We start from the raw sequence: 16808 nt of genomic DNA, 5'->3' as shown, positions 1-16808 counted from the left end.
TTTTTGGTATTGAGGTTCTGGTGGGGGGGTCACAGGGGTAGAAGGGTCACCCGGGTGTAATACCATGACACCCATGAACAAAGGAGGGAAGGGTGAAATGTGGTTGGCGTGGTTGGGGTATCCACATTCTAAGGGGAGGAAGGGAGGGGGGGAATCGGAGCAAAAAAGAAAAGGAGCAGGAGTAAACGACATAGGAATTATATGATTAGAAATTCAAGTTTATCTGTAACGAGAAATCTAAATGAATTTTAGCAATTGCAAAATCTTATCAGTCAACGCCAATGGAATGTTAAATAAGCAAAAATATGGCGCTCTCATAAAATGGTTAATTTCATTTGACCCCCAAATAGTATATTTTCAAGAGACTCACCTAAAATCAAATTCTCCAAAACTTTTTTTACCCAGATTTTTCTCCCACGCTTTCTTCGCATCAGCTGGTTTGGCTCAGAGGGGAGTTGCAATTTATCTTTCTAGAAAAATACCCTGGGAAATTCTACAAGTTCAGAGAGACACACAGGGGAGATGGATATGGGTAATGGTTAAATTACAGGGAAAATTTTTCAATCTTGTTAATTACTACGGTCCTGTTACTGACGAGACTGAAAGTCTGATCAAAATCCATGAGTCTTTGAGGGGAATCCCAGGACAGAACATACTCGGAGGTGATTTTAATTTTATACAAAACTTGAGGAAAGATACATCAAATAAAAATAAAAAACAATTAAAACCAAATACTTTAAGAGTGGTGGAGGCCCTCAAAAAAGAATATCAGCTGGTAGATCCTTGGCTAATTAGGAATCCGGAAGACACAAAATTCACTTGTTATTCATACCGCTTTGCCACTGCATCTCGAATCGATTTTTATCTTATATCAAGATCTCTTCCAATTTTAAAAATCGATAGCGGGTGCAATCCTTTTTCTGACCACGCCAGAATCGAACTTACGATTGTAATAGATGGTGGGAAAGGGGAGCGGCCGAGGTGGCAGCTCGACCGTACTCTCCTCCAAAACCAGGACTGGGTAAAGGATTTCAGGGAATGGATTTTGGAATTTTTTAACTTAAATTCCAACACGGCTGATGTGTTTTCGGTCTGGGGTGGGTTTAAAGCTGCTGCCCGCGGTCAGATTATTGCCTTTATGGCAGCCCAGGCCAAAGCAAGATCCCTCAAAATAGCTCAACTTCAGGCTACAGTCGAGAAAGAACATATTCTTCGGGATCGGAAACGTCCCAACGAATTCGAACAGGCAAAAACCATCTTGCGGGATTTTTTCATTTTAGAAGAGATCTGTAGTTCCAAAATGTACCAGCAAAAGGTCTATGAAGAAAATCAGTTAATAGGTAAATTGCTAGCAAATGCAACAAGGAAAAAACAGGAGTCAGCATTCATTTTCAAGATACAAGACCCTCAGACCGGGGGAGATGAAGTCGACAGGGAAAGGATCTCACAGATCTTTGTTAAACACTACCGTAGTATTTACTCAACGGAATATTCAACAGGCGACAATATGATTTTTAATTATTTTTCCAAAGTCGCAATTCCTAAACTTTCTGAGAGTCGGGTTTCCCAACTAGAATCAGAGATCGAAACAGCAGAAATATCCACCTCTGTAAAAGAAACCGCCGGGGGAAAAGCATGTGGGCCAGATGGATTTCCCATCGAATTTTATAAACTATTCTTAAAAGAATTGCTGACCCCTCTGAAACAACTATTTAGTAACATTAAAGAGGGAGGTCGCATACCGGCAACTTTTAAGGAGGCGACAATTGTGTCATTCGTGAAGAAAGACAAAAATCCCGAAAATATTAATTCCTACCGGCCCATAAGTCTTTTACATTCAGACTTTAAAATTTTAATGAAAATATGGGCCAAACGTTTTACATTTGCGGCTCAAGAGGTGATTAGTAGTGACCAGACCGGATTTATAGCCGGTAGATCCATGGCAGCCAACACCGAATTCTTAATTCAAGCTTTAGACTATTTTAATACCAACTTGACTCAGGCATGTATCGTCATGGTCGACGCGGAAAAAGCTTTCGACTTAGTCAATTGGAGCACCCTGTTTTTTACCCTAAGACAATTTGGATTTCCAGCCCAGATTGTTAATATGTTACGTAACATTTATGAAGACGCCTCGGCCCAGATTTTTATCAACATGAAAACAGCCGGCTCGATAAAAATTAATAGAGGGACCAGGCAGGGATGCCCTCTTTCACCGTTGCTATTTATCTTTTTCATTGAACCCTTAGCAATTAAGATTAGAAATAATACGGCTATTCGATCTCCGGTTTTCCGAATGCCCAAAATCAAATTATTTGCCGACATCATTATTTTATATCTGAGGCCCGATAAAGAAAATATCGAGAGTGTGTTAACAGAATTTAGAGAATTTGAACTAATTGGTGGTTATAAAATAAATTCCAATAAAACGGAAATACTAGCTTTAAATACTGATCTTAATTATCTTCCATCAGACTTAAGAACACAAGCAGCCAATAAAGATCCGATTAGGTATTTAGGAATTTATATTAACTCTTATTACCACCAGCTCTATGAATTAAATTACATCAGGATGAAAGATAAAATCAAGAAGCTTTTTGACCAGTGGCTTTTATTACCACTCTCAATTGTGGGTAGGGTATCTCTTATCAAAATGTCAATACTTCCGTTGCTTATATTTTTATTTAGCAATATCCCTATAAAAATCGAGTTCTCCTTTTTTAAAGAAATAGAGACAATGTTCAGAAGTTTCGTATGGGGGAAAAAAATTTCTAGGGTCAAATTGCCAATAGTACAATTATCTACCTCACAGGGCGGTCTAGCCCTACCAGTTGTGAAAACATATTATGAGGCCGCCTTTTTAGATATAGTGGCGGGACTGATGGGATCGACATCCAAGCGAGATAGCTTCTTTTTGGATAAAATGCTACAGGAAAATAGCTCCAACTTACAAGTGTTCCTAAAAACTTCCAAATATCCCAAAAAACCCGATATAAGACCTTAAGGGAATATTATTTTAGACTTCAGTGTTTTTAAAAAAAAATAGACTCCTCCGGCATGCAATTCTTGAGTCTGAGGGAATGTTTAGATCTCGGGCTCCAATTGAATAAAAATCATTTAATTAAATGGGAAAAGTGTGGGCTAAAAGAATTAAGACACTTTTTCATCCACAATCGAATGATTTCGTGGCAAGAGGTGATGTCTAGAGCTAACAGCCCGAATAGACCTATTTTTTTCGAATATATACAGATTGTATATTTTATAAGGAAAATACATGGCATTATTAATTCTCCATCCGAACTAGCGGTAGCCCTATACGGGGCCAAAATAATGGGTATAGGGAATTGGTATAGGCTGCTACTTCAACAGAATCAAACGCCATTAGTTGAAAGCCACCTAAGAAAAATAGACCACATGACACAATGCAGTCTTCAATGTAAGGACTGGGAGACGATCTGTCGTTTAGGCAATAAAGCATTAAGAGCGGCTAACTTTAAAAGGATGGCCTTTCTATCACGTTGGTTAGCCTATTTGACACCGGAGGCCTTGGGGAAAAGATACCCGGAAGTCGAAAATAAGTGTTTTAGATGTCTTGCTAATGGTCAGGGTGGCTGGCACCATAGTTTCTTCTCTTGCCCGAAATTAGAAGTATTTTGGAATGCAATTTTTGTGGATCTTGGAAGGGCAATCGGGATAAGTATTCAGCCAGAGGCCGAATTGGCTTTGTTCGGCATCGTTAAAAATAGAACGATAACTAGTAGGGCTGAGGAGACCTTTATATTTATTTCTTGCATGGTTGCCCGTTCCTTAATTCTACAGAATTGGAAGTCCACCGATGCTCCCCCTCACTTGAAATGGTGGATGAAAATGAGAAGAACCTGTAATTTTGAAAGAACATATGCAAGCCGGGTGGGTGCCATTAAGAAATTTGAGAAAAACTGGAAGTATTTTAGTGATCTGGAAAAAGATAAAGGAAACTGAATAATGTTTGGGTCATGTTGGTAATAATTGTAGCAGTTTCTACAATCAAATGTTTGTCTTTGCGATTTTTGCACTTCCTCAATCGAATCTATTCATATTTCTGTGGTTTTTTTTTTTTTTTTTTTTTTTTTTTCAGGGGCAGAGCTTAGGAAATTGAATTTTATTTTGTTATAAAGTATAGCAGTCCCTGTAGATTGCTGCACTAGCACCTTTTTAATAATCTATACTTGAAAAGCACTAGCACTTTCCTTTATGCAATTGCTGCTACAATGATAGATATCACGTCTTTTCCTATAGCACTTTACTGCTGTTGTTTGGTATAGTGAGTTCCCTCCCAAACATGGTCGAGATTTTTTCATTAATTTTTTTTTTTTTTTTTTTTTTTTTTTGGTAATATAAGGGAAGGAATGAAGGAACTTGCTTGGGAAGGCTATCCTATATTTTATAAATGGACGCACTCGCACTTTTTTGTCTCCAAATGACTATACTTGAGAAGCACTAGCACTTTTCTATATACAATTGCTGCTCACGAATTACGGATTTTATATCTTTCCCTATAGCACTTTATTGTTTGCTGTTTAGTATATTATGTCACTTCCTTAATATGGATGAGATCTCTGATTATCACTTTTAGTAACATAAAGGAAGGAACTTAGTTGGGAAGGCTATATAACACTTTTTAGAGGTTTCAATTATTGTATTTTTGTATTTATCACATCTTGTCATCATAAATTGTATTCTGTATATGGATGCTATGACGTTGCTCTGCTCTGCTCAATAAAAAAAAAAAAACCAGACATACAACCACCAAATACTCAAATACAGACACTCATAGAGTCACAAAAGGCACAATACAAGCACACGTCATCGCAGACAATATAAATACTAGCATATATGGATGGTGGAATGGACAGCGGGAAGAAAAGTCTGGTGAATGGAGGGCTGATGTCACAGAGGTGAAAATATGATGATACTGGCTGCTTGTCAACATACACTTTAGCCACTCTGCAAAGAAAATCAAATGTGAGGAGCAGAAAGGAAGTGGAGTGTCAATGTCCATTCAGTCTTTGCTTTCTCGTTAGAGACGTTTCTCTTCTAGGTGTCTGAATACTCTGCTTTCATTGACCTTCCAAATTCTTGCTCTCTTTAGTATGATTACTTATATGCAGCATCCATGGAATTTTCTGCATAACGATAAATTTACCTGGCAAACCACATAATGAACATTCTACTGCATAATGTGCAGATGTCAATAGTATGTGTAGATGTGCTATTTTTGCAAATGTCAATTTGTTACACAATTCAAAAAAAGGAAAAATACCAATAAAGATATTTAAACAACAAAAAAATAAAATAATGCGCGATGTCAACAAAATAATTGTGTTCCTTTCTTAAAGGGATACAAACACATTCTTTTAAAAGAAATGTGCATGTAGTGTAAAAGAAATGTGCATGTAGTGTAACGCCCAGGGGTAGATCCCTTGCACCTTTTTTCGTTACAGCATGTTCAGCACCCCCTAGTGTGGACTGCTCTCTTCTGGTGAATGCCCACTAGCATAAAATAGGTGTCAAGAGATTTCCTCCAATGGTAATGTTATTAGTAGATGGAGAAAACGTAAGAATTGGGAGTACAAATACTTTTGTGAAGTGCATAAATCACAATACCCTGCAAGGACCTGAGCATCCCTTCCACTCAAAAACCTTTTAATTGCTGACTGGTGTATTCAGATGTAAAACTCAGTGGCGGCCCGTGCAGGTAAATGCGGTAGGGCGGCGGGGCCAGGGATGAGGGGGGCGGGAGTTGGAGGTGACAAACGACTGATTAGTGAAAATGAAATAAATAAATAAAACCACATACCTTGCACTCGCCGCATTGCTGAGTCATCGCCGAGTCGGCGAGCGCACGGTAAGTGGTTTTATTTATTTATTTCATTTTCACTATTCGGCGTTTGTCACTTCCACCATTCCCACCCCTTACCTGTATGGGCCGCCACTGGTAAAACTGGTACTAACAAGATGAAACCTTTCCACATACAGTATTCCTGCATAAAACTACTTTTAAATGTGCTGAATAATGTTGGAAATTAGTAATTTCCTGCCAGATAATAAAGTCAACCCTTCTGCATTATTTGCTCCAGCACTGCTACATAAATCCAGTGCTTCTGCCTATAGTTAATAATGTAGTGCCCACTGTATGTCTATTATATATGTTGTCTATTTGGAATACTCATACATAAGTAGCACTGCATATCAAAGCCTCCATATCTCTATTTCCAACATATGGAAACGGCCACTACGATTATTATGATTATTTCTTGCTCAAACAGGTACAAAGTTACTGAAGCACCCAGAATTCATGGTGTTCCTAATGGTATGCACAACTCAATTCATCACCTTTTGCCTGTTTATATATTTTTGAGGAAACTAAATATGTTAGAATTTTGCCCAGATGGCGTGGACTGGGAGTTGGTATATTGTCCACTATTAGAAACAAAAGTCCTAGATATTTTAACCCAAATTCAAAAAAATGTCTGAAGAATATTCCTTCTTTGTCAAGAGCATGCTTTTTAACTCTGCGCGCAAACTTATAACATTGCATTCTTCTCAAATCAGCAATTACTTTAAGAGGGCAGTTTTTGTTTACAAAAAATCCCAAACATTTTGCATCTATTCTCAAGGTCTGATTTGTTTTTACGTTAAAGTGCCTCACAGAGGGGCAGTAAATTATATATGTGTGATCAGCGCTGGGAAGTAGAGGGATTGCGCCGGATCCCGTTTCAAGCACCTATTTCTGAGATCCAGCCAACCTATGCTAATAGGATGAATTTGTCCTGGTGTCATTGTCCTAAACCGGGACATAATTCTGTAGCACCCGCGTGTTACCTGCATTCGGTTCGAAGCAGCAACCTGCAGCCAGCGAGGCGGCTTTCTTATTTTTATTGCCAGCCGCACACAAAAGCCTGATTGTAAGGGCCATCAGCCCTTCTCTTGTTCATGTATCATCCTGTCTGGGAGCCTTCTGAAGCCTAATACCTAGATGCCAATGCAGTGGAAGGAAACAAAGGCCCACAGCGTATAAATGCACAAGTACTTTAGACAAACTATGACGGGGAGGCAGGTTTTTGACTTTGTTAAACCCACCTATGAAAGAGATGTGCATGCAGTTTAATAATGCAAGATGTATCTGTGTATATCAGTCATTAGTCTTATGATTAGTTAAATGGCACCTACTTATTTATTTTTCATTTAGTTTATAGCTCTACTGTTCCCAGTGTAGGATGTCAGAGCACTTTACATCATGCACAGAGACACAATAAATCATACAAGTGTGTATCTGAATGTACTGGAAATGTTACTTAAGACAATGAGGGTTCTAGGGTGTAGTAATCACAAGTCAACCATAATTGTAGACATAATTGGTTAAAAGTAAACCGTCTGGGAAACACAAAGTCAGGATATACAACGTAAGACAGTGATTGGGGTTGTATGTACTAACAGAACATCAATTCCCAGAAGTGCCCTTTTTTGCAATCTTAGAATAACAACAGATTGAGAAGAAAAACAATAAGGAACTAAACCCATGACTTACAGTTTGTGTGGAGCGCTATGATGTGGGTAATACATAGGTTCCGTAGAACCACAGCCGGAGGCAGATCCTTCTCCTACCGCGCCGTCAAGACCTGGAACACCCTCCCCCTCAACCTACGACAAACCGAAGTCCTTCTAATTTTCAGGAGACGACTCAAGACCTGGCTGTTCGACCAGTAGCAACGGCACCCCCCCCCCCCCCCCCCCCCCCCCCACTATCAGCGCCTTGAAACCCTTGTGGGTAAGTAGTGCACTTTACAAAATATTTGATTGATTGATTGATTGATTGATTAATACTGTGCTACCTTAGAAGGATTGCAATTTATGAACTGGAAGTAACAAAATTATCTCCATGTCGAAAGCAGTAGCCCATTTACCTATCTACATAAAATGCAAATATGTAATCTGTTCGTTGCAGCAGCACAAACCCTCTGTGCTACTTTGTGTCCAAATTATAACTAGACAAAACACAGCGCTCTACCAGAATTGCATTAACCACCAGAGTTATCTTACCGTTACTATAAGCACCTCAAAATTGCGGAGTACACAGAGATCTGTGCAGCAGGTGTCTTAACCCTGTAAGATATTTTCAAATGCAGCCTTTTAATGGCCAATTCAGTAATTTACAACAGATCCGCTTCCACGTGTCCTTATTGACAATTTCTTTGCAGCTGATTTTTATTTAAAATATATACATAAGTTGACTGTCAGAGACTCTGCTTTTCAAGCTCCGCCCATCGTAACTCCACCCCCCCCCCCTCTTTTCCACTGCCACACCTTGACCATCAATTTATGGGTTCCTGTAGTATTTTTTCCAGTTCCAGCACTGAGTGTGATGTACATTGCTCATTCTCTTTTGTAACCATGTCCTACAGACGCTTTAGCTGGTGTGCCAGTGGCAGCCATCTTTGGCATGTTGCTTTTGTGAACTAGAGCATTAAGCCTGGGGCAGTGGGTCAGCCCACTTCAGTCACTGACACTTTAGCACTGTGAGTGACAGTGTTTTGCCCAATCACATTTGCACATCCACACAAAGAGCACACTCGAGGGCCTGGTCCAGAAGTTTAATTTGTCAATGTTTTTTCTTTTCGGTTTTTAAACTTTTTTTTTTTTATCCCTGCCTGTTTAAAGTATGCCATCTGGTTATAGCTATTCAAAGCCCAACTCACATTCTCTTTGCACTGAAAATGATGGCATTTCGCTTGACTACGTGTACCCATCTCACTAAAAATAAGTGAACTTTGGTGCCAAGGCAGTGGGCATATTGCGGCTTTCTATTTCGAAGTTTCTTTTTAATAGTCGTAAATATTTTTTCAGTTATATGAATTCTACCTTAGAAACCAGCGTTTAAACTTGTAATGCCTATTGTATTGTTTTCTGTTAAATTGCAGCATTTATATAGCGCTTATCACCCCTACGCGGGGCACTGGAGCGCTTATATTGCATAAGTTTGCTTCTAGGAGAGAACAGATGCAGCATAATATTTTCCAGAGGCTCCACATAAAAACATTGGAGCAATATTAGGCAAAAAAAACTAAAACCCAGGGGTGCTTTTAAAAATATGACTGCATGTCGTGACACGCGAATGGATGTGCTGATGAGCGCGCGAGAAGGAAAAATACTGGAAGGGGTTGGGGGGGGGCATGAAGTGGCTTTTGAGGCTCTAGAAAGGCGGCCACAGACAAGCGTGAGCAGGGAGTACGCGGAGAAGGAAAGAGGTTGAACACCAAAGAGGACAAGAGGACCGCACGGAATTGGGGGCGGGGGTCATCTAGCATTCTAGCAACGACAGAACGCACCGGTGGAGAAGAGAGGGCGGGAGACAGAAAGATGCGCGGTAGATTACGACATTGTAACCTAGACGTGCGGTGGGTACAGAAATCAAGCGAGAAGGCAGTGGAGAAGGAGAGGCAGGGAGGGAGCAGGAAACCGAGGAAGAGGAGCGCAGTCTCAGACCGACCGGTCTGAGGCAGACAGAGCCGCGCGGTCTGTGCAGAGAGGGCCGGCTGCGCGGAGACTGCGGGGACCCGGGTACTCACCGCGGGTGGAAGGCGGAGGCGGCGCTGTCCTCTCCCGGCTCCCGCGGCTCTTCTCTGCTCCACTGCAGCAAAATCACATGGTTCACAAACTGAAGGCGACAGCAAAGTGGAGAGTGCAGACACAGCAGGGAGAGGGGGAGCGCTCACACGGTCACCCCCACCCTCCAGCCGCCTGACACATCCCGGATTGGGTGAATGGCCTCTGGCATTGACCTGGCTCGGTGTCCCCGCATTCTGTCCTCCAGCTCTGACCCCGTCTGACCTCTCTCTCTGACCGGCCCATCTCACCCTCTGACCTTCTCCAAATTCCCACTCAAACCCTTTCTTTGTCCTCTTCCCTTTTCTGAAGATCCTCTCTAACCCTAGAGGTGGGCGAGCCACTGTAAGCTCGAGCCACATCTTGGCTCTGACTGAGCTCGAGGTCCACTTGGAACCTCGAGCCCAAAAGGAGCCGGGCTGTCATGGGAGGCCGTGCGGCCTGGTGGCTACAAATGTCATGCATGTAACATGGAGAACCAGGCTAAAATCCCAGCCTGTGCTCTGCATCCTGTAAAAAACACGTCTGTGAAGCGCTCTTATGTCCGTGGGCAAGGTTTAAACTGTGTGAAAATGCCAGAAATAAAGTGGGACGTCTTTCTGCCAGCCACATGCTAATCTCCACTTCAAAGAATTAAGAACAAAGGGGCAGATTTACAAGCCCCGTGTGCCACTTTTGCGCTGCCATTGCGTCACTTCTGTGACGCAGCGGTGGCGTAAAGCTAGCGCCATGCTGCGGGGGATTTATAATGTGACGCATCTAGGGAGATGCGTTGTAAAGCCCTGCGCCACATGAAACCTGCAGGTGGGCGTTCCGGCGCAGGAACGCCTCGGAAAAGTGCCTGAGTGAAATGTACAAGATTTCACTCAGTCACTTTTCCGACCCCACTGCATCAAAACCTTGCGCCTGCTTGAAGCAGGCATGAGGTGTGACGCACCATGTGGAAGATAGGCCGGGTTGGCACAGTGCTGGAGTTGCGTGGTGTTGTAAAGCCCTGCGCCACATGAAACCTGCGTCCGGTTTCATGTGGGCGTACCGGCGCAGGGTGGGCGTTCCGACGCAGGAACGCCTCGTAAAAGTGCCTGAGTGAAATCTACAAGATTTCACTCAGTCACTTTTCTGACTTCGCTGCATCAAAACCTTGCGCCTGCTTGAAGCAGGCGTAAGGTGTGACGCACCATGTGGAAGATAGGCTGGGTTGGCACAGTGCTGGAGTTGCGTGGCGCCCGTGACACAACTCCAGCACTGCGCCAACCTTACGCCGGCAGATCGCATCTGCCTATCCTTGCGCCATGGAGCGCCGCATTGTAATGCGGCGCATCCGTGGTGGAGCAACGATGGCATTGCGTGTCGCACGTTTCTTGGCGCATCCCTGCTGATTTGCAGGGATGCGCCAGGAAACGTAAATCTGCCCCAAGGCATTCAACTTTGGTGTCAGAAAAAGATACCCTTCCAGTGGCTGAATTGCCCCCACCCCGCTACCTGAAACTGGAAAATCTGGGATCAAACCTGGCTTCCCTGCTTGATCAAATTCTGTGATCCTAGGCAAACTCTTCATCAGAGCACCGTCAAATACTTGAGTTTGGGATATGTGCTGCACAAAAAAACTCGCCTGTGTTAGATTTAATAATCTATAAATTTCCTGTATAGGGTACACATAAAAACTGCATTTGCCTCTTCGTTCACTCATAGCATCACAGCAGGTTCAGCAATGTTTCTCAGTTTCTATTTGAAAACTATCACTTTTAATAAATACTTCTCAATGTAGAGATGCAATCTGATGTACTAAGGTGAAACACTTTCAAATTGAAAGAAATATGCTTTTATTGAATTTTTGGGACCCCTTGCCATATTTTAACATGTTTGCAGCATGATTTACCTGGCAAATATTTTCAGGGCTCGGATCATGCATAGGCTGTTAAAGCCAAAGACGACTCTTGGCACGGCTCTGACTCTTCTATCCCTGTTAATTTGTTGGCTCACCCACCTCTATTCTCACCATGTCCGGAGCCTCGATTTTGGTCTCAAATTCGTCTTATATGGTGGTTCTACGAAACATTTTACATTAATGTTGGGTGAGGAGAACTAGCCATCTAATATTGGTATCTGTCCAACACATTTCAAAGGGACGTGATCTGCATTGAGGCAGCATTTTCCAAGGAGAGGAGATAGCTTGCTCTCTAACTTTCTTCCATGGTGTGCAGTTTCTTCTCTACCTGCCTTACCATCAGTGCCGAACTGGCCGTAACGGGCATCGGGCGTTTCCCCAGAAGGCTGGAAGGTTAGGGGCCGGTTTTGTTATTGGGGGTGGGTTTTGCAGGGGTGCTGCAATATCGGCTACCAGTAACCTAAAAAGTAAGCAAACATTTCCAGCCTCCCGGGGCCATGCAGGGGCTGGTCCTAGAAAATTGCCAGGGCTGCTAACGGTTCCCAGTATGGCCCTGCTTACCATGAGCCTCTGACCATTTTTCATAAGCTCTCCTTTTGCGGATCTTCCCTCACCATGGTCACCACCTCTAGGGGCCTGATTACATTTGATCTGCTAACTTGTGAAACCTCTGCAAATACTTGTTTGTGCAGGGTTGCAGTTAGCAGTGATGGGATGTTGATGACGCATGGTCATATCAAGGTGTGATAAAGATCGCTCCCTTGGTTAAATTTCAGTAGGCCAAACTTCGGAATTTAGCATGAAAAGAAGCCTGCTATTTACCTGGACCTGCAGGTTTGGTGTAGTGAGCACTAAAATAAGCAAGTTATTCCCCAAAAGGTACTAGGCAATAATTATAGCTTCCAATAAATTCCGAACAACTTGTGTCCGAGTTTTATCAGATGCGACATTTATCGGCCTATTTATAATCGGTCTTAAATAAGTGTCCGAACAAGGGCCTTACTTCTATACTGGTGTTTCTGAAAGAAATACTGCGGATTCTTGCATGATCATGAATACAATAAATAAATCAAATCAGTGGGAAGCAGCCAGGGGCATTCTTTCATTCGCAGTGCCAGTGTCCTGGAGTACACACATATCCCAAAGTGTCGCTTCAAGAGAGCCAGTACCATCCATTCAAGTCTTGAAAGTGGTCACAGTCTGAAGTCTGCCAGAAGATGCCCAGAAGGGTTGAAAGTTAAATCTCCCATTGGAAGCCCTGGGTGTGTCTCAATCTTGGAACATGAGGAATTCGATGGGGAAACATCAATGGGAGATCTCAGAAAACTAGAGGAGACTGAAGTAGGGAAAAGATGAGTGAGTGAGTAAGCCTTTAACATGGATTTTAAAACTCTCTCTACACTAGACATCTCTCTGACTAAAGTGGGCATGATGAAGGCATGAAGCACTATTAAGGAGTTAAGTCTTCATTGCTTTTCTAAATTTGGCTTGATAATTTATTTCAGCATTTCTTATTCTGTAGTCCACAGACCCCTGGTGGGTCTGCCACGCTTAATCTGGGAGTTCACATCTGTCTAGAAATATTAGCAAATTAATAAAGTATATAAACATAAAAAAGCAAAATGGAAAATTGAACATTTTAAAATCCTCTGTAAATGTGAAGGATTTGAAACTGGAAAATACAAATTAAGTTGGTTTGCTTCGCTTGATTTGTGGGAGCAAAGCATGTGCAGGAAACAGTAGTCTGAACAATTGATGACCTCAACTGAAGAACCGGTATGCACTGACAAAAAGACTGCCTGCATTATGAGCAAAAACATAGCCACGTGTTTGACTCTATCATATCACTTTGTGTTTTAGAAATAAAACCACATTTTGAAAAGCTCTAACCATAAAAATGTTCATGTTTGTACACATTTTTTTAATTACAAAAATCATAATTTGTGTGGTATATAGTTGTTTCTGTAGTTTTATATACTTTTTTGAGGTCCAAATCATAGACATTGCTTGTGCCTTGCCCCTGGGTTCCAAAACTAATTCACTAGGGGGTACACATAAGTCAAATGGTTAAGAACCACTGGTCTATTATCTTGATTTCAATCAGTAGGGATACAAAGTCCTTCTACCTAGGACAGTAGTTTAGAATATAGGCTGTAAATTGATCAGGCCTGTCATAGATATGGCAGACGAGGCCAATAGATCGGTAAAAGGCTTTGGCAGCTTCCATTTGGGGCTTTCTTATAGACTGCTTTGCAACCTATTGAACAGTTTTAGAGACAAGAGCTCTAAGGAATCCCAGCAGAATGCATGCCTTCGATATTTGGCAACTCAGAGGGGGAAGGGATACTTTTGTCCTTATGGGCAGGGGTCTAGCCAACTTACACTTCCTTACCAGGGAGTTAGATTCATTTTCCACACACCTCATGCTGTTGAAAAAGGTTGGATGGTCAATTAATTTTAGAATATGTATTTAGCTATCTAAAGCGTATTGCTGAAAGTTTTGGTTGTGAATATTAAGGGAAGGGAACCTTCTTTATGAACTGTTTAGTTCTGTGGGCAAAGCTGTCTTTCTGGCATTGACTGAGAACTTGGCCGCGGTTGGTCAGGATGACTGTTCCTGTATGGGGTATGTTGAAAATGCTAGTGGTTTTTATGCCAATTCATGCTCACATTAAGCACTGTACTGTCCCAAGTAAATTTGCTTTGTACGTATGTATCAAAATTAAATATGTTCGATCAATTCTTGGCACTTGAAGTTTGTAAATAAATATTGGAGTGACTTTCACACCCAGATCGGTGTGTCTTCACTAATGGTCATTATGACTCACTGTCCCTGTGGTGGTCTCACGTGGCAGTCAACCTGCGGATGGTGCAAGGATTTGAGGGCCTTGCATCAGCATCACCATAGTGTAGGAGAAGAAACCAAAAATATTCAATTTCCCACAGGGTGAGAGAAAACCTTTCGTGCTTGAAGAAGGAATACATGTGCATAATTTAGATTTTTCCACAGGGAGAAATCTTCTGTCAAGAACCAGAACTGGGTAGTGACTGCAGTCCAGTATCAGAGTATCAAGTTTATTTTATTTCATTTAGTTCTCGGCTGAGAACAACAAATATTTAATACATACATAATTTCCTTTAAAATTTGCCTATAAAATGATAAAATATCGTTCTAGTACAAAGTTAAAAAAGATTTTAAAAATTGAAACATATTGTAACATACAAATTCATTAGGCGGTACCTTACAAAGCGAGATCAGGTTCTGAACCAAATTGATTTTACATTTAGTTCGAATTGGTTGTATATACCTTTTTCTAGCTTCTCCAACTGTCAAATTTGGACACGCAAATAACATATGTTCCAAGTCTTGCTCCCCGCCATTACAGAAATCGCAGGAACTACTGACGTTTTCTTTTGTGAGCCATTTGTAGGTGAATTATTTTAGAGGAAGTCTCCAGAGCCGGAGTAATATAATCGATCGCCTTACACCGTGCTTTACGTTAAAATACATATACTGCTGTATTTTCTTATAAGCAATTGATTCAGTATATGTTTTATACAGTGGCAATTTGGAACAATGCTGGATGTCAAGTTCAAAGCTTAACCTTGGTGTTAGGTGTTTTAAAAAGAGCTTCAACTGAGCGGGTCCAAGATTGCAGCAAATCAGTATTAACATTTGATATTTTAAAAGCAATTGAGACATTCCTACAGAATACATATTTTGGTGATCCTTGTTCAAATGTCTCTATTTTCAATAGGGATCGTAGGGTTCCTTGTTCCGCATAGATGAGGTTATATGCCCATCTTATAATATTAGTGATTCCTCTGGCATAAGAACTAACTAGTGAGAGTTCGAGGTGAAGAGCATGTACAGGTACAGCTTGTGACATCTTAGTTCATTTCCAGAGGACTTTCCCTTCTTTCAGATCCAGATGTTTCCATTGACTTTATGGAATATATTCGAGATCATATGATAGTACTGGTGGGATCTTAGCACTATATACTTGAAGGAGAGAGGAAAAGTGCCTTTGGCCGGTCGAGGCATATAATCGTAAAAGTGGCCCCACGTGGACGTCAACTTTTCGGCTCAGGTTCTGTATATGAAGCAGATTTTGCAGAGATTGTGAAAAAATTCTTCCTAGGTATGTATATTTCTTTACCACTTCCAGCGATTTCCCCCAAGAGTCCAGTTGTATTTGACAAACGATTTCCTTCCTGAGAATGGAACTATTTTTGTTTTTGTAATGTTCGGTATTAAATAATTTTCTTCTGTGTATTTATGGAGTGCTTGCAGATTCCTTTGCAGACCAAATGGCGTTAAATCTAATATGACTACATTGTCTGCATACAACATAGTGCAGATTTTGTGGGATGCGATTTTAGGTGGGTGTTAGAAGGTGGTTCTGACACAATGGCCCACCTGGATTTTTCGCTTTTTGAGCACCTAATTGTTGAGCTTTTACTGTGGGGGAGCCTCATAAGTTGGGACTCACCCACAGTAAACTCAGGATGTAAAAGACTGCATGGGGATTTACCTGGTGTCCCCCTGGCTTGACCAGGCCACTGCGCAGCAGATGGAGTAAGGGACACTGGGCTGGTTACATGCAGACACATGGGTACATGCATGTGCACACGTGTACGGGCTGCGCAGGACAGATTCTTAGCGCGCGCAGTCCAGGAGCAGCTACACAGTGAATGGTGTGGCAGGACTTATGCAGAATTGGGTGGTGACATGGAATAGGCTTTATACAATGGAAAGAAACCTGCTAGGGAAAGTCAGTGTGTTTTACTGTGTTTTTCACTTAATTATTCCCTTATGGGGAGGTGGAACCCATGGGCTAGGGTAACTTCCATAAGGCCTACAGATTCCAGACACACACTAAAGTCCACTGTAGAGGATGTGAAAATAATTATTCTACAGAGTCCAAAGTCATATTTGTACTGCTTTTGGGTAATACAGAACTGTCATATTTCTCTGAGCTAGCCATGACCAGACCCAGGCTGAGGGCTGACCTCAGCTGGATGGATTGATAACCTTTCTTCCACAAGCTAAGGCCTCCTCTCCACGAAGAGAAGATGGGTGGGGCTACAGGCTCATCCATTAGCAGCTGTCACTAGGTGCCAGGCACCAGGCTGCACCAAGGAGGGAAGGCAGTGAGGGGGTAAGGAGTTTGGTTTCAGAGGCCATGTGGCCAGAGACACTGGACGACGCCATTTTGAACAAACCCAGAGGCTGGACAGGAAGGAGGGAGCAGGGGCAGGGAAGTGATGTGTT

At 41.9% G+C, this 16808-nt stretch overlaps 1 protein-coding gene across 3 annotated transcripts in view; it reads right to left on the bottom strand.

Moving 5' to 3' along the window:
• The window catches only part of PLTP (phospholipid transfer protein), a 215076-nt gene that overhangs the window by 137720 nt on the left and 60548 nt on the right, over positions 1 to 16808 (bottom strand). The window contains exon 1 of one of the 3 annotated variants that reach the window (XM_085619373.1): positions 9609 to 9736. The exons of the other annotated variants lie outside the window; for them this stretch is intronic. The gene's annotated coding sequence lies outside the window, so the exon portion shown is untranslated. Of the gene's footprint in view, positions 1 to 9608; positions 9737 to 16808 lie in introns of those variants that run through there. 3 annotated transcript variants of the gene reach the window in all.

Source organism: Triturus cristatus, chromosome 7, assembly GCF_964204655.1.
Source record: "Triturus cristatus chromosome 7, aTriCri1.1, whole genome shotgun sequence".
NCBI classification, from domain to species: domain Eukaryota; kingdom Metazoa; phylum Chordata; class Amphibia; order Caudata; family Salamandridae; genus Triturus; species Triturus cristatus.
The sequence above is the reverse complement of the archived record's forward strand: the minus strand, read 5'-3'. Positions and strand labels throughout refer to the sequence as shown.